The sequence below is a fragment of the Saccostrea cucullata genome, unplaced genomic scaffold (assembly GCF_032062105.1).
Source record: "Saccostrea cucullata isolate Sc308-1 unplaced genomic scaffold, CSIRO_AGI_Scuc_v1 ctg999, whole genome shotgun sequence".
NCBI classification, from domain to species: Eukaryota; Metazoa; Mollusca; class Bivalvia; order Ostreida; family Ostreidae; genus Saccostrea; species Saccostrea cuccullata.
Window position 1 is genome coordinate 159,614 of NW_026933174.1, and position 22,305 is coordinate 181,918.

The window sequence follows — 22,305 nt, forward strand, 5'->3', positions numbered from 1 at the left end:
TTGAATATACAATAGCAAAATCAGTTTCCTACTTTACCACTTTATTACCAAGATCGCGGAGTTTAAACGGGAAACAGCCTAGCTTGACCTAGCTTAGAAACCTACATTCATCAGCTACTTTCTACAATATACAGTGTTTAAATTGCAAAAGACGACACATCAATGTGGTTTAAATACGTCTTTCATTCTTAGGTCAAATGTACATTTCAACTGCACAGGATTTATACGTGTTTTTGATCTGATATTTTTTTGATGACGTTCGTAATTTATTGGAGAATTATGTCTGCGGCTTTCCTTTAAGTAGCCAATAATCGTAGTAGAATGCTGTATAATGAAGTATCTGGTTGAATAAATCTTCTAAGATTGTTTCGGTATTATGAAACAGTTATGGAATGGATGATGGAGAAAAAGTTAATCTATGGTTCCCCTTGGCATTGATTTTTTAATGAGACAGGGTTTCATGTTTTTTTTTTTGTTTTTTTATATAAAAAAACCCTGCCCAAATCATGAAAGGAATTTTTTCTGAAAATACAACACATTGAAAATTCTCTATTTTTCACCTATCTGTTTTTTCCTACAGCATATCAACTATTTACTGTATATACGTATACTTGATGATTGGTATATTTCATATCTTTTCAGGTAGAAGTAGAGATATAAATGCTCAAATATCAAGAAGAGATCCCTTTACAACTGTTACATACTGGGGGACAAGAGAAATACTTGGTTCGTAATTTTATAAATGAAAAATATAACTAATTCAAAAACATTTTTCATACATCTACTGAATCATTGAATGATACTTGGAAACAAACACTTCATTTAACTTAATAGTTTTATGACTATATTATTCAAACTAAGTTTCAAAGTACTCAGATAATAAGTACATCTATGCGGAAAAAATCGATTCAAGGACATAAAATATTTCCAATAAACAGGGCATTCACCTCTGTCGTTTGAGTATGGATACTCTGGTCGAGTGTCTTCCAATGGCCGTGAAGTATGTTTTGCAGGTGTGACCTACCGGGCTGGAGTAGCGCTTTGTCGATCAAAAGGATATTCCTTCGGTTCTTTCAATAGGTACTACTAAAACCATTTTATCTTCTAGTTTTTTATTAGAACACATATATAAAGGAAGAATTACTAATTCTATAATTATGAATGAATTAGTCAACTTACAGTATTTAAGCTCTGAAGAGCATTGAACAATTCTTATGCGGTCTGCTTAGAAATGCAAAAAAAAAAAATCTTGTACAATACACATAATGTAACGAAATTGAAGGCAGTAATTCAAGATGAAACTTTACTTTAAGGAATGAATCACCCTCACAATTTTAATAGATCAAAATAGAAAAGGAAAACATCAATATTTACAAAATAAGTTTGATTTAACCAATGATTGCAAAACATATCTATGTTACCATAACTTTAAAGATGTAAGACTCGAATAAACAGAAATAATTTAAAAAGTCTTATAATAAAAATTGTGTAAAATCTTGTTCTGAATCTGATGTTAAAAGCTCAAAAGTCATAGCTTCTTTAGAAATATTTTTGAAATGTGAATACATGTATTTTGGAATCCATTTAACATTAGAAGGAAAATAAAAGGATTCAAAATAAATGCAAAATGTCAGCTTTGTAGAGACAATTCTTATCAAATGCTGCTTTAAAAACAAGAATTTTTGTATTTGTGTACTTATTGAATGTTTTAAAAAATAATCATATTCATCCAGCTTTGTTCAGTCAAAACGTGTAATATTTGCTAAAATTTTCAGTATAAACATGAATTTCCTAGCTATTTAGCAAATACATGTACATGTAATTCCCAAAACGGCTAGTAATTACATGTATTTACTGAATGGTTCAGGAAATACATGAAAATCCTGATCTCACATATTTACTGTAACATAAATAAAGTCTTTTCTGAATAACAGCATAGTTTAAGTTGTGAATTGTTTCATCTTGACATAGTAAATACGTAGCCTAGCCTTAGGAGCTACAATATATATAAATGGATAAGAATTTATAACCCCTTCGTCACACAATAAATCTGCTCGGTATTAATGAAATCAAAATGAAGAAAATAAATATCTCTTTAAATATGTTTGCGAGATGGTAGAAAATGTTGCAGCCAGTTCAATCATTGCTTCTACCTTGGCAATAGGTAAATTTAGTTCATTATATCATCTACAATAACTTCTACAATAATCCTTTTTCGAAACATGATTATGACGTAAATCTTTTGTTTCTCTTGTCTATTCTATAGCTTAGTGTGGAGCTAACTCCCCTAACAATCCATTAAGTCAACTGTAAGTGTCCATTCTTTTTAGAAACTGTCCAATTTTTTTTCTAAAAGAATGGACGATTAAAACAAACAGAATGAAGAATTACAGGTAAACAAAAGGAAACAAAAACATGGGAGTTTTAAGTTAATCCAGAATACAACGTCTGCATTGGATCTGTTTGATTTTACACATTAAAATCTATGAATGGTGAACATTATTTCAATGCTCAATACATTTTTTTGTCAAAAATTTAATTTGAATTTAAGAGAGACAATAATATTTATATTTTAATAATAATTGTGACAATTTCACATTTGATTTAGAGTTTGGAAGCGTCATTCCCTCGAGAAGAATCAATTTTTAGCTTGAAGCAATTGGCTAACATTAAATCCATCACCCAGAAAACAGTTTGAACCATTAAAACTACACTGTTGTAGTAAATATTTCGGTAGAAAATAATTAAAGTTGAAATATTTCCAGATTTGATTTGAAATAAGTTTTCAGGTTGACGTTTGGCTCATGACTATCCTACACTCGGAACACAATTTGCATTTCACCACGATACTGCCTCAAATCATATATCCTCAAAAACTGAATTCAAATTAAAAACACATCTTCGGTTTGAAACATCTGTACATGATTTTGTCGTCGAAGAAGTTTTTAGGGGATCAAGGTTTGGATAATATTTTCTTTTAAGCTTACTATTCTTTGTTTCCAGGTATAAATACCACTGGTTTTGTGCATCTTTTGGTTTCAATTCGATTTCGATTCTGTCATATTTTTCTCTCAAGCGGAGGGAGACATATGCATGTTTGTCTTTACAACGCAAAATATAAACTGATTTTGAGGAATTGCTTCCGTAACTGTTTTTTCTTCAGATGAAGACTTTTTATCATTCGCATCTGCAAATACAATGGCTATTCAACAAATTGCTATGCACCCCAAGCTTACCTGTAACTGTCATTTCTATAAACAATGAATTTATTGTATGTGTGCTACCTTTTTTGCACATTTTTAAAAACATTCTCAGAACAAAGCGAATCATGTTTTAAGTAGTAGAAAGGCCTCAAACTGTCCATTCTGTGAGAGAAAGAACTAATCTCGGGTCTAAGGCCCTCTGTGTTCTTTCTCTCACAGAATGGACAGTCTTCGACTTCTCTCTTTTTCAGAAACCCGCAGGTAACGTATTGGACAGTGTGCAGGACAGTGGAGTTAATTGGATATTGGCTTATGCAATTATTACTTAATCATTCAGAGATTAATAACTAAGAAAGACAATGTGAAAAATAAATTTTATTCAAAAAACATATGTAGTAAAGAAACTGATCAGACTTTTCGACGGCACGATTTCCATTATTCCGCATTTAACAATTGTTCACGTTTCCAAAAATCAATTGTATTTGCTTTTACAAATTTAACAAGGCTACACTTAAAAGGATAATTCCTTCTATACATACTGAGTGTATTCCAATATCCATCATAAAGTCTTTAAATGGAAATAAAAAATTCTAAATAAGTGCTAATAACAAAGATCTCAGTTATTGTTTTATTATATTCAGTTTTTAATATAGATATTAGCTTTACAAAGAACTTACACCTTAACCGAAAATTTTTGGTTGATTGTAAACTCTTTCAAACATTTTGTTTTTATGAGGAACTGGTTGCATATAAAATCATCTATCTTTCCTCTTTTTTAAAAAGTTTAAAACGATTTTCGAATAAATGCAAAAAAGGAGAAGTTATTGGTATAATATCATTTGATATTACTCATTAGTTTTCTTGGTCAGTAGGAACAACATATATGAAAGAAATACGATCGGTTTTATAAGATTAGATTTTAAAAATCTTAACATTAAAAGGGAATATCATTAGCTCTAAATGAAAAAGAATGTCAAACAAAAAAAATAAGCTGCCGAAAATGTGTTATTCTGTTTTACACTACATGTCTGTTTGACAGTTTTATGTAACTCCTAACGATTTTAGCTACGATTTAGTTGAAATGTACAAGGTGAAAAAATCGGGTTTGTATACTTTATTTGAAACCGTTGGTATGATGATAAAATCCTTAAAAAATATCACAAAATTGCTTTATTTATCCACGTAAACGTTTCCACGTTAACATTATTTTTTGTCTTACATTTTTATTGCTTATTTGTAGTTACCTAGCGCTGACATAATAATGAAATATAGGGTTTTTTTCTGTTTCTTGATGAGTGATTTTGGTTTTCGTTTAAATCCACATAAATAAACATTAAGCAAATATTTTTTTCAGTTATTTGTTTTTTTCTTTTATACTCTTTCAAGCGGCATGTGAATTACAAAAACCTTTTTTTATTGTAAACTATGTATATTCAGTTCAAATTTTACTTTTCAGTGTCTCACCAAGAAATTACTATTACAATGCCTATGAAATCCAGTGTTTTTCTACGAACATCAATGACTGCTACTTTCGAGAGCGTACTCCCTGTTCCAGTGCTTTGTTTTTAAGCTGCTACAGTAATACGTCTTAAATCTCTTTTTATAATTAATTCTATAATTAACATTAATAAGATACTAAGTAAGAGTTCTCAAGCAATACCTTTATCTTTTTTTTTCTTTATTTTTTTTGCTGACTACCTCAAAATGTAAAATCTGATAAATAATTTAACATTTCTTTTCCGCATTTAAACTGGAAAATTTGTACCGAGATGTTGCTCTCTCTCTCTCTCTCTCTCTCTCTCTCTCTCTCTCTCTCAAAAAACTTTACCATTGTAGACCTTATTTGTCAGTTTGGTGATACAATTTTCAGGTTCTTCAACCATAGAAAGTTCCACAAGAACATGGCGTGAAACTTCAGCAGATTATACAATTGGTACAGCTCCCTCCTTCTCTCTCTCTCTCTCTCTCTCTCTCCACTTCAATTATTTCCTTTATCAATTTAACACCAATTTTCTCTTTCTTTAATTGAATATGAATTTGTATGTTTGCTAGATATTTGTTATGCTTTGTATTTACCGGTATATTCATCTTATTTTATGTTAATCCTTGCAAAACTTAACGACCAAGTTTTTTTCCCCAAAAAGGGATTGGGAAGAGGGCTAGCAAATACTGTTTGAATGGTGTTTTTGGTGAAACTTTTTATTTAGTCTCATGTAAAACAACATAGGATGATGTTTTTAATTTTGAATACCATAAATCACTTTTCAAATTTCGATTAAAATAAGAGTCATATAGTACTTTTAAAACAAACTTATCGATTTCATTGAAATGCGAAGTTTAGGAATGTTATGAATAAATCATCTTACTAGCTCTAGGCTTAGTATCTTTATCTTCTTGATATAGGAACTTGATACACTGTTTGCACTGAGAAATTTAGTAAGAAAAATTTATTTAAAAATATCTTTAAAGACATATTCAAAGATAAAGGGCATAGAGATTAAGGTGATTGTGAAATGCATTTTAAAGAATCTGTGGATGTACGAATCGAATATGGATTCCAAGGTCGTATTTATATCGATGGACAGGAAGTTTGCAGCTCAAACTACAATCAGCGTTACGGGAAGGTGTTATGTCGTGCTAAAGGATATCCTTTTTTTTCTTCCTTCTCAAGGTGACTGTGAAAAATTATGCTATTAAAGTATTTATATTTTTGCGTTCATTTTTTAGAAAATTATGGTGGCATATTTCTGCCCCTTGTGTGCAAGTTATTTTTTTATCAAATATGTCGACATGCAAGATAGATATGTTGACATGCAAGATAGATATGTCTACATGCAACATAAATATGTTGACATGCAAGAAAATTGCAATCAAATAAAAATTATAAAAAATCTTCAAAAATCTCAAATATTGCCCACATGTGACATCCAACATGCATACTTATTTATGTTAACATGCAAGATAAATATGTTGACATGCAACTTATTTATGTTAACATGCAAGATAAATATGTTGACACGCAAGATGAATATGTTGACATGCAAATTATTTATGTTGACATGTAACTTAGTTATGTTGACATGCAACTTATTTATGTTGACATGCAACTTAGTTATTTTGACATGCAACTTATTTATGTTGACAGCAACTTAGTTATGTTGACATGCAACTTATTTATGTTGACATGCAACTTATTTATGTTGACATGCAACTTAGTTATGTTGACATGCAAGATGAATATGTTGACATGCAACTTATTTATGTTAACAGGCAAGATAAATATGTTGACATGCAACTTATTTATGTTAACAGGCAAGATGAATATGTTGACATGCAACTTATTTATGTTGACATGCAACTTATAAGTTGCATGTCGACATAAATATGTTGCATGTTTACATGAATAAGTTGCATGTCAACATAAATAAGTTGCATGTCAACATAACTAAGATGCATGTCGACATAACTTAGTTGCATGTCAACATATTTATCTTGCATGTCAACATATTTATCTTGCATGTTAACATAAATAAGTAACATCTAGCATGTTTGATGTCATATGTGGGCGACATTTGAGAGTTTTAAAGATTTTTTATAATATATATTTGATTGCAAATTTTCTTGCATGTCAACTTAGTTATGTTGCATGTTGACATAACTATCTTGCATGTCAACATATATTTATCTTGAATGTCGACATTTTTGATAGAAAAATAACTTGTACATATGGGGCAGAAATATGCCACCATACAAAATATTCCAGATTTTTATATGTTGTTTCAAAAATGCTTACATATGTAATATTAGAAATGGTTAATTTATTATCAACCATTATTATTATTTTCCATACACAAATTGCTTTAAAAAATGTTGTATTTTTCAAATAACAGTTATAATCTTTACAGTGTAAGACCACGTGATCACTATAACACCGTCAACATTAGGTGTTATTCTGATTACCTCTCCAGCTGTAGCAAGGAACTCAGATATTATTACTGCTCAGGTGTTCTGGCCATTAATTGTTACGGTATGTGTTTCGAACAGTGTGAATTACATAATACAAAAATTGCATTAAATATCTATCAATCTTTTTTTCAATATATCTTTGAATGTAAGTTTATTTTATATTACTATGCTGCATCATTATTTCCACTATAAAGAAAAAAGCATACACCAACAACAAACTCAAGAAAAGAAAATACTTTGCTAAAATAATGACTCAAGAAATAATATGAATATACAAAAAGCTACTAAGTACTAGTTAACATTTCTGATTATTTTGAAAGCACTAATCACAAGGGCATCGATATGTTTGTCTTGATTAAAGAAAATGAATTAAAATGAAAGGATAATAGAAGTGTACGATTGATTAAAATAACTCTATGAAAACCTTCAAAGAATTTCGCAATAATACTTTTGTTACAGTAGAACACACGACAACCCAAGCACCAGTATATACTTCAGAAAATCCAGGCGTATCCATAGGTATGCATGCTCTTAAATTAGATATTAATTTAAACAAGATGCCCATAGGCCTTATTGGTAACCTAAGAATCATGTAACAACTTTCAATTGATATAATTTGGTTCATTTTTAAGGTAGATTCTATGGCATTCACACTTTTGAACGAGGCTGGCACTATTGCTTATCTTAACTATGAACTTAGTAATTGCTTAGTTTGGTTACTTAGCCTCCTTAATACCCATAGGCAGGGTAGGGGAACAAAAAATGCCTATCAAATAATCAGTATTATTACCTAATCAAGTGAATTTTGTTGTTTTATCAGAGATTTAATATTTTCATCTATTCTGGATGTGTTTTCAGTTTTCCTTATCTTTTCAAACCGATCTATTGATTGGTCAATAGAATGCAGGTTCTATTGACCGGTCCATAGAATTTGCGTTCTATTGACCGGTCAATAGACTGCGCGTTCTATTGACCGGTGACGTATTTCGTCAAAAACGATCCAGGTTTCGAATTTAGTTGTGTGTAACACTGCACAGACATGGTAAACAATCATCTCATTCGATCTTTCTGTATTGGTTTGAAATAGTGTGTGATTTCAATGGTCGGTTATTTATTTAATGAGAGTTACTTTGAATTAATACACTGTGGGATGTGGAGACTGGTCCTTCGGGTGAGACCTAGCTATCAACCGAGGTCCCGTGTAGCAATAGGTGCTCTGCTGACACGAAAAAGGTCCCTCTCCACCGGGAAGTGGTGGCGTCTCCATAAGAGCGAAAAATTTTCGAGAGGAATGTAAACAATAGTCTATACAATCAATCTTTTAATAATAATACGGATGCACCATATCTAGGTAAAAATTAACAATATGGTACGGGATCCTTATGTACTGAATATACGTGAATATATTGTGAACGCTAAATACAGAAAATAAAATTAGGTAATAAAACAATTCTTTAATGCCTGAACAGTCAATAGACCAGAAAATTTTTCCCTCGGTGCAGGGAACAGCTTAGTGTGTTCTATTGCCCTTGGCCGCTGGCCTCGGGCAATAGAACACACTGAGCTGTTCCCTGCACCTCGAGAAAAATATTCTGGTCTATTGACTGCTCAGGCATTAAATAATTGTATAATATTCAGCAATAATCAGAAGTGCCTTTACCACACATGAACCCCCGACCCTAGGTCCACACATTGCCCAAGTTTTAAAAAGGCACACTTGCTTATCAAAAATGTTTGATTTATACCAAGGATCAGTTTTCAAACAATTCATTTTCAGTATATAAGTAGATCCCCAACCCACCCTATGGTATCCCGGACCCAGGGGCCTGGAAATTCACATTTCTGGAAGAAGAACCCTTGAACATCATAACTATATAGGTAGTTCATCTGCTTATTACCCAGGAGCAGAGAAGAAAGTTAGTTTAGTTTATTTAATACCTAGGAGCAAAGAAAAAGATTTTCAAACAATCCATGCATTTTTCACTTTATAATCAATAGAACCTCGCCCTAACACCAGAACCCCTGACCCTGGGGCCATAAAATTCACAATTTTAAAAGAAGTCTTACTTATCATAATTATGTAATTATTTATTTCAAATAATACTGAGAAGCAAAGACGATGATTTTCAAAGATTTTTTGCATTTTTTTAGGTCACCTGAGTGAACTCAGGTGACCTATTGCTATCGGTTTTCGTCCGTCGTTGTCCGTCGTTCGTTGTCCGTCGTGTGTTAACAATTGAACATTTTCAGCTTCTTCTCTAGAACCACTGGACCAATTTCAACCAAATTTGGCACAAAACATCTATGGGTGAAGGGGAACAAAAATTGTGAATTTCATGATCCCTGTCCCCCTGGGGCCCGAGGGGTGGGGCCAAAACCACTAAAATTAATGCATTCTTTAAAAATCTTCTTCTTTACTCCTGAACATCAAGCAGTCAAACTGTTTGCATGATTGTAATCAGCATTGAGTCTTTCACCAAAATTGTGAAATTCATGGCCCTGGGGTCAGGGGTTCTAGTGCTAGGGCGGGGCTAAATAAGTATATAGTGAAAATGCATTTCTTCGGAAATCTTCTTCTCTTCTCCTGGGTATTAAATAAACCAACTAAGTACAAAGTTATGATTAGCATGAGTGCTTCTACCAAAATTGTGAATTTTATGGCCCCAGGGTCAGGGGTTCTGGTGTTAAGGCGGGGCTCTATTGATTATATATAGTAAAGATACATGATTTCTTTGAAAATCTTCTTCTCTGCCCCTAGGTATTAAATATACTAACTAAGTGCAAAGTGATGATGAGCATGAGTGCCTCTACCAAAATTGTGAATTTTATGGCCCCAGAGTCAGGGTTTCTGGTGTTTGGGCAGGGCTCTATTGATTTTATATAGTGAAAATACATGATTTCTTTGAAAATCTTCTTCTCTGCCCCTGGGTATTAAATATATTTACTAAGTGGATAGTTATGATGAGCATAAGTGCCTCTACCAAAATTGTGACCCAGGGTCAAGGGTTCTGGTGTTGGGGGGGGGTGCTCTATTGATTATATAGTGAAAATACATGAATTCTTTGAAAATCTTCTTCTCTGCTCTTAGGTATTAAATAAACCAACTAAGTGAATAGTAATGATGAGCAAGAGTGCCCTAACCAAAATTGTGAATTTTATGGCCCCAGGGTCAAGGGTTCTGGTGTTAGGGCAGGGCTCTTTAGATTAGATATAGTAAAAATACATGAATTCTTTGAAAATCTTCTTCTCTGCTCCTAGGTATTAAATAAACTAACTAAGTGTATAGTTATGATGAGCAAGAGTGTTTTTACCAAAATTGTGAATTTTATGGTCCCAGGGTTAGAGTTTCTGGTGTTAGGGCATGGCTCTATTGCTTATACATTGAAAATACATGAATTCTTTGAAAATCTTCTCTGCTCCTAGGAATTAAATAAACTAAGTACATAGTTATGATGAACAAGAATGCCTCTTTTAGAATTATGAATTTTATGGCCCCAGTGTCAGGGTTCTGGTGTTAGGGGGGCGGGGCTCAATTGATAATATAATGAAAATACATTAAATCTTTGAAATTTTTTTTCTTTGTCTCTGGGTATAAAGCAGATGAACTACCTTTATAGTTATGATGAGAAAGGGCCCTAATCTTGCAGAAATGTGAATTTCAAAGCCCCAGAGACAGGATGGGGTGGGGGCTCTACTTATACATGTAAACTGAAAATGAATTTATTGTTTGAAATGTGCTCTTTTGTATTTATAAAACATTAATTGTTTGATATTAAGGGTGCCTTTTTGAAATTTGTGCAATGTGTGGACCTAGGGTCAGGGATTTATGGCACAGTTTTAGGGGCACTACTGGTTAGTTGGAATGCATTTTTGTTCCCCCTACCATGCATATGGGTATTCAGTAACCAAGCTAAGCAACTGCTAAGTGTATTGTTATGATGATCAATGGTGCCTCTTTCAAAATTGTGAATGTCATATAGCATCTGGCTTAAAACATGAATCAAACTCAATAACTGGAAAATTGTTGCATAATGCTCAGGTGAACTATAAGGCCCATGGACCTCTTGTACTATATGATAAGTGGAGCCCCGCCTTAAAACCAGAACCCCTGACCTTGGGGCCATAAAATTCACAATTTTAGAAGGGGCACTCTAGTGCATGATAACTATATACTCAGTTAGTTTATTTAAAACGCAGAAGCAGAGAAGAAGATTTTCAAAGAATTAATGCATTTTCACTATATAATCAATAGAGCCCCACCCTAACTACCGAACCCCTGTCCCTAATTAGGCCACAAAATTCACAATTTTAGAAGAGAAACTCTTGCTTATCATAAATATTTGCTAAGTTAGTTTATTTAATACTCGGGAGCAGAGAAGAAGATTATTAAAGAATTAATGCATTTTCACTCTATAATTAATAGAGCTCCGCCCTAGCACCAGAAACCCTGACCCTGGGGCCATGAAATTGACAATTTTAGAAGGGGCACTCTTGTGCTTCATAACTATATACATAGTTAGTTTATTTAAAACGCAGAAGCAGAGAAGATTTTGAAAGAATTTATGCATTTTTTACTAAATGATAAGTAGGGCCCACCTTAACACCAGAACCCCTGACCCTTGGGCCATAAAATTCACAATTTTAGGAGAGGCACCCGTTCTCATCATAACTATGTTCTTAGTTAGTTTATTTGATACTCAGGAGCAGAGTAGAAGATTTTCAAAGAATTAATGCATTTCACTTTATAATCAGTAGAGCCCCGGCTTTAAACAAGAACCCCTGACCCTGGGGCCATAAAATTCACAATTGTTGAAGAGGCACTCTTGATCATCATAACTTTATACTTAGTGTATTTAAAACGCAGAAGCAGAGAAGATTTTCAAAAAAATAATGAATTTTCACTGTATAATCAATAGAGCCCCCCTGTCCCTTAGGCCAGAAAATTCACAATTTTAGAAGATACACTCTTGCTTATCATAACTATGTGCTTTGCTTGTTTATGTAATAATTGGTAGCAGAGATCAGATTTTCAAAAAATTAATAAATTTTCACTGTATAATCAGTAGCGCCACACCCTAACTCCAGAACCCCTGTCCCTGTAGCCATGAATTTCAAAATTTTGGATAAGGACTCAATGCTGATAACAATCATGCCAACAGTTTGACTGCTTTATGTGCAGGAGTAGAGAAGAAAATTTTAAAAGATTGCACTAATTTTAAAAAAGCTGAAAATGTTCAAATGTTAACGCACGACGGACGACGAACAGACCTAAAAACAAACCAACAATATAAAAGCTGGTGAATTATTTACGAAAAATATTCTAATTTGCATGATTTTGCGGCGGAAGTACATGTTAATGAGGTTATAGTTTGAAATTGACAAATAAATCACCCTGATTCCCCGAATTATAAAAATATATATATATAATTTCGATATGTTTTCTTATGTTACCATTAGGTTACTCAAGTGTTTATATCCAACAAGGAATGTATGGAAGAGTATACATTGATGGGTCTGAAGTTTGTGCTGATGGAATAACGTACCAGACACGTGAAACATTATGTCTGTCAAAAGGATATCGTTACTACTCTTATAGCAGGTAAATTTAAACACTGGTTTGAAGTGGATGTAACGGATAAAAGATGGTGTTTGTAGTCTTCCGGTCTACCACACTTGTGGTTGCCGAATATATAAGGAATATAAAAAAGTAAAAAAAAAAATATAAAAAAAGATCACAATTGAATCGTTTGATATCAGGTACATTATTTTTATTTTTTCCGAGTAAAACTCTCCATGTAATATTGTATCAATAAGTCACTATTTATATGAAGACAAAATTATGGCCTTTATGTGACATGTATTATTCTTATAAAATATTGAATTTATTATGCTCATAGTTTTAACCATACGTAGTTCTGTATAACCCCAGTACACATAGAATTACCCAAACCACAGTTTGGATTTTTCAGCCAATCACTGAATCATCATGGCTCCTCACCTCGTGTTATGATTGTGTAATATTTTATTGAATACTTCAACGAAAATAAGATTGCATAATACGTACTGAAGATAACACTTCGTCAGTTTTGTACTCATTTCTGTCCCCAATTATTTGTACAAGTTTTATATTCGTTATTTTATGAATAAATGACATTTTTTATTCAACACTGTGTTACTGGTTCTGCATGTCCGGTCAATAAAGATTAGTCAACACGGCAAGATATTTCTGCAATCAACAGAACATAAATTACATTTTATGATAAAGGTACATTCCAAACCAACAATACCGGACGCTTGAAGTCAACTGCTCAAATGAATACTTAAACAGCTGTTCTGCAGAATACAGATCCCGATACTGCTCAAGGACTTTGTACCTAACCTGTGTTACTGGTATGGTTTTATTTGATTTTTAAGCAAAATGCTGCATTTATGAAATGTGAATCGTTGAACTAAAAATAAAATATTGAACGTTAAACTATTTTCAGGTCACGAAATTGATGAGTATACACTATTTTGATCAGTTGAATTGGAATGTATTACCCTGCTTTAATCATGTGTCGTCTTGGCATTATGGATAAAGAAACGTACTACATGTACAGTGAAATCGCTTATTTTCGTAGGGTTTAGATTTTCGTTGTTTTCGAGGTATGCAGAGACCGACAAAATTATTTCTTCCACGAAATGTAAAATGTCATATACATAACTACTAAACAATTCTTAATATTCGAAATTGAATCCCCACGAACCCGTATTATTTCCTCAAACCACGAAAATTTGACCCCACAAAATATGTGATTTTACTGTATTTCGAGAAAGGAATGCAGATCGATAGCAATTGTTGCATCCTATTTTTGGGGCCACGTTATTTAATTATTTTTATTTGGAAATATGTCTACTATGTGTTGAAGTATGTGTACGTGCAGAAAATTATATAATATTATAAATTATATCATCAGGTACATAATTAATTTGATATTAAATAGAAGTGCATATACATGTATTTACACAAATTTAAAACAAAATTATATGTTTCTGTTAAAGCATAAACTTAACAACTGCAATAAATGAGAAAGAAATCATAATTTTGCGTTGTACATGTACTTATTACACAAATCCATATTGTATTTCATTTTGTTCATTTATAAAGCAACTACTGAACGATATTACACGAAAGAGCTTGAAACAACAACAGATTTTTCAATAGGTATTTTCTCTTTCTCTGTCTCTCTATATATGTCTGTCTGTTTATCTCTCTGTCTGCCCCTCTTCTCCCCCTCTCTCTACGTCTCTGCTTTATTTTATTATATCAATTTAGCATTAAATTGCTCTTTAAAGAAAACGAATATCGTTATATAATGTACCATTGATTCTGTTGTTCTTCGCTTTTATACATGTAACATGTTAAGTAAAATGTTTGATACAAGGTTATTCTAAAGTATGTGACGTTTGATATGAAAAAATGGAGAAACCTATTTAAAATCTTCTCATTTATTTGAAAGCTTTTGAGAATCATGAAACAGAATTAGACTTAAGTTGATTTTTTTATTAATCGCCTCTAAAATGTTTATTAATTGATGAATGAATCTCTTAAATTACGGAAAACAAATCTTTGGTGAATAAATATTGAGAATTTTCTTAATTTTGTTTGCTTGACTTAATCACAATGAAAGTATGACATGAATGTTTCAATTGACTAATTGTGATTATACAGGGAAAAAAGAAAGAAAGAAATTAAGACAATCAATAAAAAATCTATATTGAATCATATTTTTATTTTTAGAGTAGAATAAGTTGATAAGATCTAAAAAAAAAAAACTTAATTGGATCAGGAATTTATGCAAAATTATAGACAGAGAGTAGAGGACAGTTATCGGAAAAAATATTTAATTTATATTATTTATAGACTCTGTGGATGTACGAATCGAATATGGAACTAGTGGTCGAGTTTACATACAAGGACGCGAAGTTTGCACTTCAACATATAATTATCGGTCAGGAGAGGCACTGTGTCGTTCCAAAGGATATTTTTACAGTACATATACAAGGTGAACGTAATGAAATTGTGATAACGATATTAAAAGGTTTGATAGAATAATAATAAATTGATAGTTTTTTTTCTATACCTGCCATGTAATTCATTTTATTTTGTTTATATCCTTTATTTATAACAAAATATTTCTGTGGAATTATTTCTCGAATTTGTTAGTGCAACGTACTAATCCATGAACTGACGTCCTCCGCGAATTAATGAATAATTGTTATCAAGAATTATTCTCCTACAAAAGCATACACATAAAAAGAATTCAAGTCACCATGAAACTGTTCCCCTATTCACCAAATATCTCACGACAAAGATAAAAATTGAAAACATTTTTGTTTAATAAATATACTTATCCCTTAAAATATTGTTTTACCGCATAATTTAATTTGATGGAAATATAAAGACTTTTGTGTCCTTACATAGTTTCGATGTTTGTAATGGAATGGGAAAATTTTTGATTTTTTTTGTGATAAGGGTTTTTGTATAGCTTGATAATACCTATAAATAGACACCATAAATATTACGGATTCCACAGTAGTTATCATAAAAATAGAAATAAGCGTTTTAATTTTATTTTGAGCTTTCATATTTTATTTTTTGAGGTCTTTGCTAAGAAGATTAGTTTATCTGAAAGAGAGAAAATCTTTTTTTTTTATATTTTAGCATTGAAATTAAAGCAAAAAATATTATTTTACAGTACATCTGCTCGGAACCATTACAACACTTATGAAATAAGTTGTTCCTCTGATTATTTGCCTAACTGCAGCAAGGGATTCCGATACAACTACTGTTCAAGTGTGGTTTACATTTATTGTCACGGTAAATGTTCAAAATACATGCATTACATAACAATGTTAATGATGTTAATGATAACATGTTTATATCTTATATTTTATGATATATCATGTATACATATTTTGTTACACAAAAACCTCTAAGAATAATTTCAAAACACTAATTTCTTCATCTTGTAGATAGCGATTTATAAAAAGAAAAACGAAAAGAAATTTTAAAAATTTCAATTAAAATGCAATTTTAACTAAATTTTTCCTTTTTACATATCTCTCGATAATCATAATTATAATCTTTTATCCAGATGCCACGACATTAACAGAACAGACAACGATAGAATCTTCAGGCGTATCAATAGGTAGGGGGATTGTTATCCTTTCTTCAATATGATTTAATAAACAAGGAAATTGTTTAACAAAAATTAAACAATACTACACTTTTAAATGTATGAATTAAGGTTTCGTCAAAGGTCAACATGTCTAAAAATTATTTTTACAATAGCTCCAAAACTACGAGGAACGTTCAATAAATAATGTCATTAGCTCGATGACATACAACATAGTAGTAATATAACATAAAGCTTGACTTTCTCTCATCATAGAATCTTTAAATGAATGATAACAAGTTGTGTAATCACTTTTCATCGCAATATTTCATTTTTGGAGGCTGGAAGACAAGGATTATTCGAGACACTGCAATAAAAATAAATGGTCAAGAATAAGTAAACTAGAGTAAAATTAAACACTTCATTAAAGCAGCTGTAAAACTGGTAATTATCCCAAAAATATATTAACTGGAGTATGTGAAATTTTCAGCAACCAATGTCTGTTTTACAGAGAGGTTTAATAAACAAAAATTATATAATGGGCATCAAAAATGGGTACCGTCCTTGGTAACAATGACTTACAACAACCGATATTTCAACAAATTATCACTGATTAAGTTTTATTGACTTTATGACACATAGCAAAATTGACAAAAATCATTTTTGGGGATAGTTCAGGCTATTTAAAAGAAACACTTATTGTAAAAGTGTTTAATACTCAAAGGTCACCCTATATTTTAAAAAATAAGTGAAAACGACAGCGTTCAGGAATATCCAATCAATTACTTTTAAAAAATCAAAAATTGTAATGATCAATGTATGTCTGAAATTCTAACAGATAATGGAACTTGAATCCTTTTTGCTTTAAACCCTCAAAACAAATTTACAATAAGATGCACTTGACAAAACTGCAAAGGTCTAAGAAGAGCAACAAATGACAGGAGCATAAAACAGTTTTATATGTCATTTTATTAAATATTAGCGGTGTTGTTGTACAAATTCATATTCGGGGAGGAAGTTCAATTTCTGGAGGAGTATAGAAAATATTTTTTTTTGCAAAAAATTGAAAAATTAATGAGAGGAAGCAAACAGATTGAGGAATTCACAACACTAAATGTCTTCATGACAGCGTCCAAACCAACAGTACATGAAGAATAAAGGGGTTTGGGAGATAAACAGAAAGTTATTGTTTTGTCACACCAACAAAAGAACTTTATTCGGTAATAACCAATATTTGCCCCCAAAATCAAACTTCGATGGAGGTTTTTTTTAATTAAGTTCTTAAACAGGGGGGTATGTGCTGACTTCAAAGCACTGAATATTTTCATAGGTAATGACGTCATATGTACGTAATGACGTCACAAACATGACATAAATTTCAGTTTTTAATGAATTCTACAGAAAAATGTACATATTTCGTCGATATTTTGAGTAAAAGTCACCGAGCGCATGTGTGTTCAGGATCAATATTTTGATATAATGTGTAGAATGATAATATCAATGAAATATGTAAATATTAATCCTGAACAAACATGCGCTCTACATTTTTAAAAGCTAAAATTGTTAAAATTTTGTCAATTTTGTCCTCTTTCTGAAAAAAAATCTAAAATTGGACTAGTTTGTGACGTCATAAAAACAAAAGTTGTGAATTAACTACTTTGAAACAATTATATGTTCTGTTAACTTATATTTCTCATACAATTTATTGAATTCAGCACATTTCATGAAGTTTTCAAAATGTAACTCTTGTGGGGGCAAGTATATGCAATATACCGCATATAGTTCTTTGTCAGACCTTTCAACCTTTGACTTGTTTTACTTCCCAAACTCATAAAAACATTTATAAGAGAGAGAAAAAAACTTCAGCAGATCATAGGATCAGCAATATTCCAGTATACGAAGGGTCACACTCAAAAATGTGTTCTAAAAACAATTAGATTGATTGATTGATTGATTGTATATTGTTTAACGTCCCTCTTGAGAATTTTTCACTCATATGGAGACGTCACCGATGCCGGTGAAGGGCTTCAAATTTAGACCTATACATGTACTCGGCACTCAGGGACATTGAGCAGTGAGGGTTCTTTATCGTGCCAACGCCTACCGTGACACAAGACCTACGTTTTTAAGGTCATATCCGAAAGACCCGTGACTTTCACTTCTAGTGCCGAGCGCTTTGCGAAGGAACAGTCACTACCTATGTTTACGTATTACATGTAGGTATGACGCGGCGCCGCGATCGAGAATCGAACCCGGGCCTCCCGATCACGAAGCAAACGCTCTACCACTAGGCTACCGTGACCGGTAAAAACAATTAGAAATTGAACAAAAATGTTACGGATATGTATTTTAATTAATTGAGAATATTTCAGTTAAACCATTAAGAATCAGTCATAGAAAAGCGTTTTTTGTTTCTTTCCGGGCCCAAATGATATTATTTATTGAACGCCCCTCGTATGTGTGGTATAAAGTCAAAACGTTGACACTTTACAAATATATCATTGATTAATAGATAGAAAGTATCATTTGATAACAAATATTTTTAAAAATATTTTTTTGAGAAAAATTGTATCGGTTAATGTGCATATTTAAAGAAAAATGCATCTGCTTAATTCTGACTTTTTTTGTGAAAACCATCATTGGAGAAATAATATATGTTCATCATCGAAGGGCAAGTTGTACATGAATGGTCTCTGAAATGCTGTTATTGAAAGCATGGCATATATAAAGACAAGATTCCTGTAGAATCCGCCATTTGAACTTTCACTTTCAAGTCTTCACATTTGGACAAAATGAACAGGGAAAACAACTTTCCAGAGGCTATCAGAGTCGAGCATATTTTGTTTCTGCAATAATAGTTTTCACTAAGAGCGCGGAATTAATAGGGTGTTTTTTCGAAAATATATGCATGTTTTACGAATTTTTTTCTCATTTAATATTTTTTCAAATTTTTTTTTTTATAAAAGTGATACTTTCTACATGTATCTGTTAACCAATGAAAAATTTATAAACTGTAAAAGTTTTAACTCTTTTCCTCACATAATTTTGGGGCTATTGTAAAAATTTTGGACATGTTGACCTTGGACGAAACAAATTGGAATGCTACAATATAATGAAGTACTTCTAGAATATCAACTATCGGATTTTCAAACCATTGTTGACTTGACTTCCTGCATTGAAAAGTAATTTTGTAATCATTTTAATAATTTTATTGTTAAACGTAAGGATACTCCAGTGTGTACTTAGAACACGGAAAGTATGGTAGAGTGTATGTTAATGGTTTTGAGGTTTGTGCTGATGGAATATCTAACCCGACATATGAAGCACTTTGTCAGTCAAAGGGATATCATTTCTACTCATATAACAGGTAAATTCCTATGATATATTCCTTGGAAACAAGATGTATTTGTGAAACGTTTGTCCCTCATATGGCAGCTTATAGCTAGGATTGAAATTTTCGTCAAGGTGTCAATACTCTATCAGAATACATGTAAAACTCAGGGTTCTCCATGAGCTCTTTTAGTGTGTTGGTCCCGATACAGTAATAATTCAAATTTTATGCTTGCGACACAGTGAAATTTTGCCGACTCAGTAAGGTCTGTGATAATCAGAAAATCCAAACATATAAATTCTCCTCAACTAAAACTTCAATTAAAAATTTTTACCGTCTTTCAATTCTAAAAGGTAGAGCACTTAAATACTATTGCTTCACCTTGCATAATCAATTACTGTAAACGTATTACATTTGGCTATGTATTCTTTTAAGCGTTTTTGGCGGAAAGCAATATCCGCTAATTCAATTTCAACGCTAAATGTCTCGCACAGATATCTGTAAAGAAGAACATTAAGATATGCGCTAAATCAAATACGCGCTAACTTGTTCAAAATCCAATTTCCGCTTAATATCGTACGCGCTAAATATAATACATTTACAGTATCTCTTAGACCCTCACCAGACTTTACGCATAAAGAAACGAAGACATTTTTTTTACAACTTCTATGTAACTGGTTAATTGGTAGTTGCATTAATAATACATTGTATTATTTATTTTTTTAATATTTAAATATTTTCTTTCTATAGAGCCTCGGCACTAGAATTATGTTAGCACTGAAGGTCAAACATAACATCGTACCGAAGTCATTTAATTGATGTAATTAAATTGCTTTAAATTTTCATCATGTCCAAGGAACTCTTAAAAGTATTTAAATTTTCTGAAGTTTCTTTTTTTTTTTTTGTAATTCGGTAATATGATCAAGAAAACTGACACAAAATCACGGAAAATTTACTTTCAAAAATGTTAAGTAGTTCGACTGTATCGAACAAAATTTCCTCTGCCTTTCAGAACATGTAATTTTACTATTATACATATGTACAACCATACCATTTGTGTAACGAAATAGCAATTATATAAAAAAGTGTGTGCATGCCTTCTTGCATTCTTTTGTAATTATGATGAGTAGTGATTCAGTTGCGAATTTGATCGCGATAATGCCGCAAAATTTTCGTGCTTCGCGTTAGCTCCAACACAGTAAAATTTCAAACGATGGAGAACTTAAGTGATCAAGATGCACATCTCATCAAATATGGCGTTTTTCATGTCAGGTCATCAAACATTTATTTCATAAATTAAGCTCTTTAAAAATGTTTCCGTTTACTCATTTTTTTACAGTTCTTATGTAAATAATCAATACCGGACACTGGACATCAATTGCTCAGATACATACATAAACAGCTGCTCCGCAGAATACAGATCCCAATACTGTTGGAATGCCTTGTATCTGACATGTGATTCTCTTGGTAAAATATATTTTATTTTTTTCTTTACAAGAACATAAAGATCTTTGACTATATAAAAATATGGTCACACATTTTCGAAAGCAAGTCAAGCTTCTGCCTACAAAGGAGTATGACACACTGTAAAGTAATCATTTCGCAAGATCTCGCAAGATCTCTTTTCAATACAACCTTTTCTAAAAAAAACAATATAAAATTGATTCGAGGGCTTACTGATGTCTTGAAAACTCTTAATTCTAGGACATTATAATCCCGCTGACTTGTGTAGGGATATTTCTATTTTCCCTTAAATAAGGAGCACATGACGAATGTGACCGGTGATGCTCTTCTTTGGCAAAACCCCCACCTCTGATGTTTAAACTATCATATTTTTTTCTTTGTTGTTCCAGTTCAGTTTTGAAATGGAACATAGGGCGATCATCAAATTACTGAAATGTAGTCATACAGACACAGAGCTTATAGTTTTTCATACATGTATGTTATGCCAAAAAATATATTCCATACAATATGCTTATATTTGAAGAAATCCCATTGGAAACGAATTTATACATAAACAGTATGTTTTTGGTATTTATTCTTAATGTTGATTTGTGTAACAATGTGAAATAAGATACCTGAAAACGATCCAACTGCTACATTAATTGTCTCCTGTTATAGAATAACTGGCCACAATACAAGAGGTAGAGAAGTAAAAACCTATATTAATACTTCGTCAATAAAATTTTGTTCCAATCTTTATTGTCAGATACATGTAATTGAACGTTTTACGAGGTCACTTTTATTTATTACAAAGTGCTGTTTGAGCAAACTTCCATATTTAATATGATATATGGTCTTGTTACATTTTGAATCACCTTACATAAGACAATATCAACACGTTTATTTAAATGCCCAGATTAGAATTATTCAAAATTTGACGAGAAATATAAAATTATTAGAAAAGAATTATATGTCATCCTTTAAACAAGTTTTTTTATGCACATTTTCTAATTAGTATTATGAATATTAGGAATAAGACTTGTTGGATCCTGGTATCCATAATTAACCATAAAATAAAGTTTCAGCAATCATAATTCTCCTTTAATATGGATTATGTAAGGGGGTGCCACATTCTGGATTAATTTACTGGCAAAAATTTCAACAAGTTTTTTTAAGCATCCAGATTCAAACTATTCAAATTTTG

General features: G+C 31.7%; 1 protein-coding gene across 1 annotated transcript in view; it reads left to right on the top strand.

Annotated features, from left to right (window-relative positions):
• The window catches only part of LOC134237453 (deleted in malignant brain tumors 1 protein-like), a 108,950-nt gene that overhangs the window by 81,812 nt on the left and 4,833 nt on the right, over positions 1–22,305 (top strand). The gene's annotated exons all lie outside the window — the stretch shown is intronic.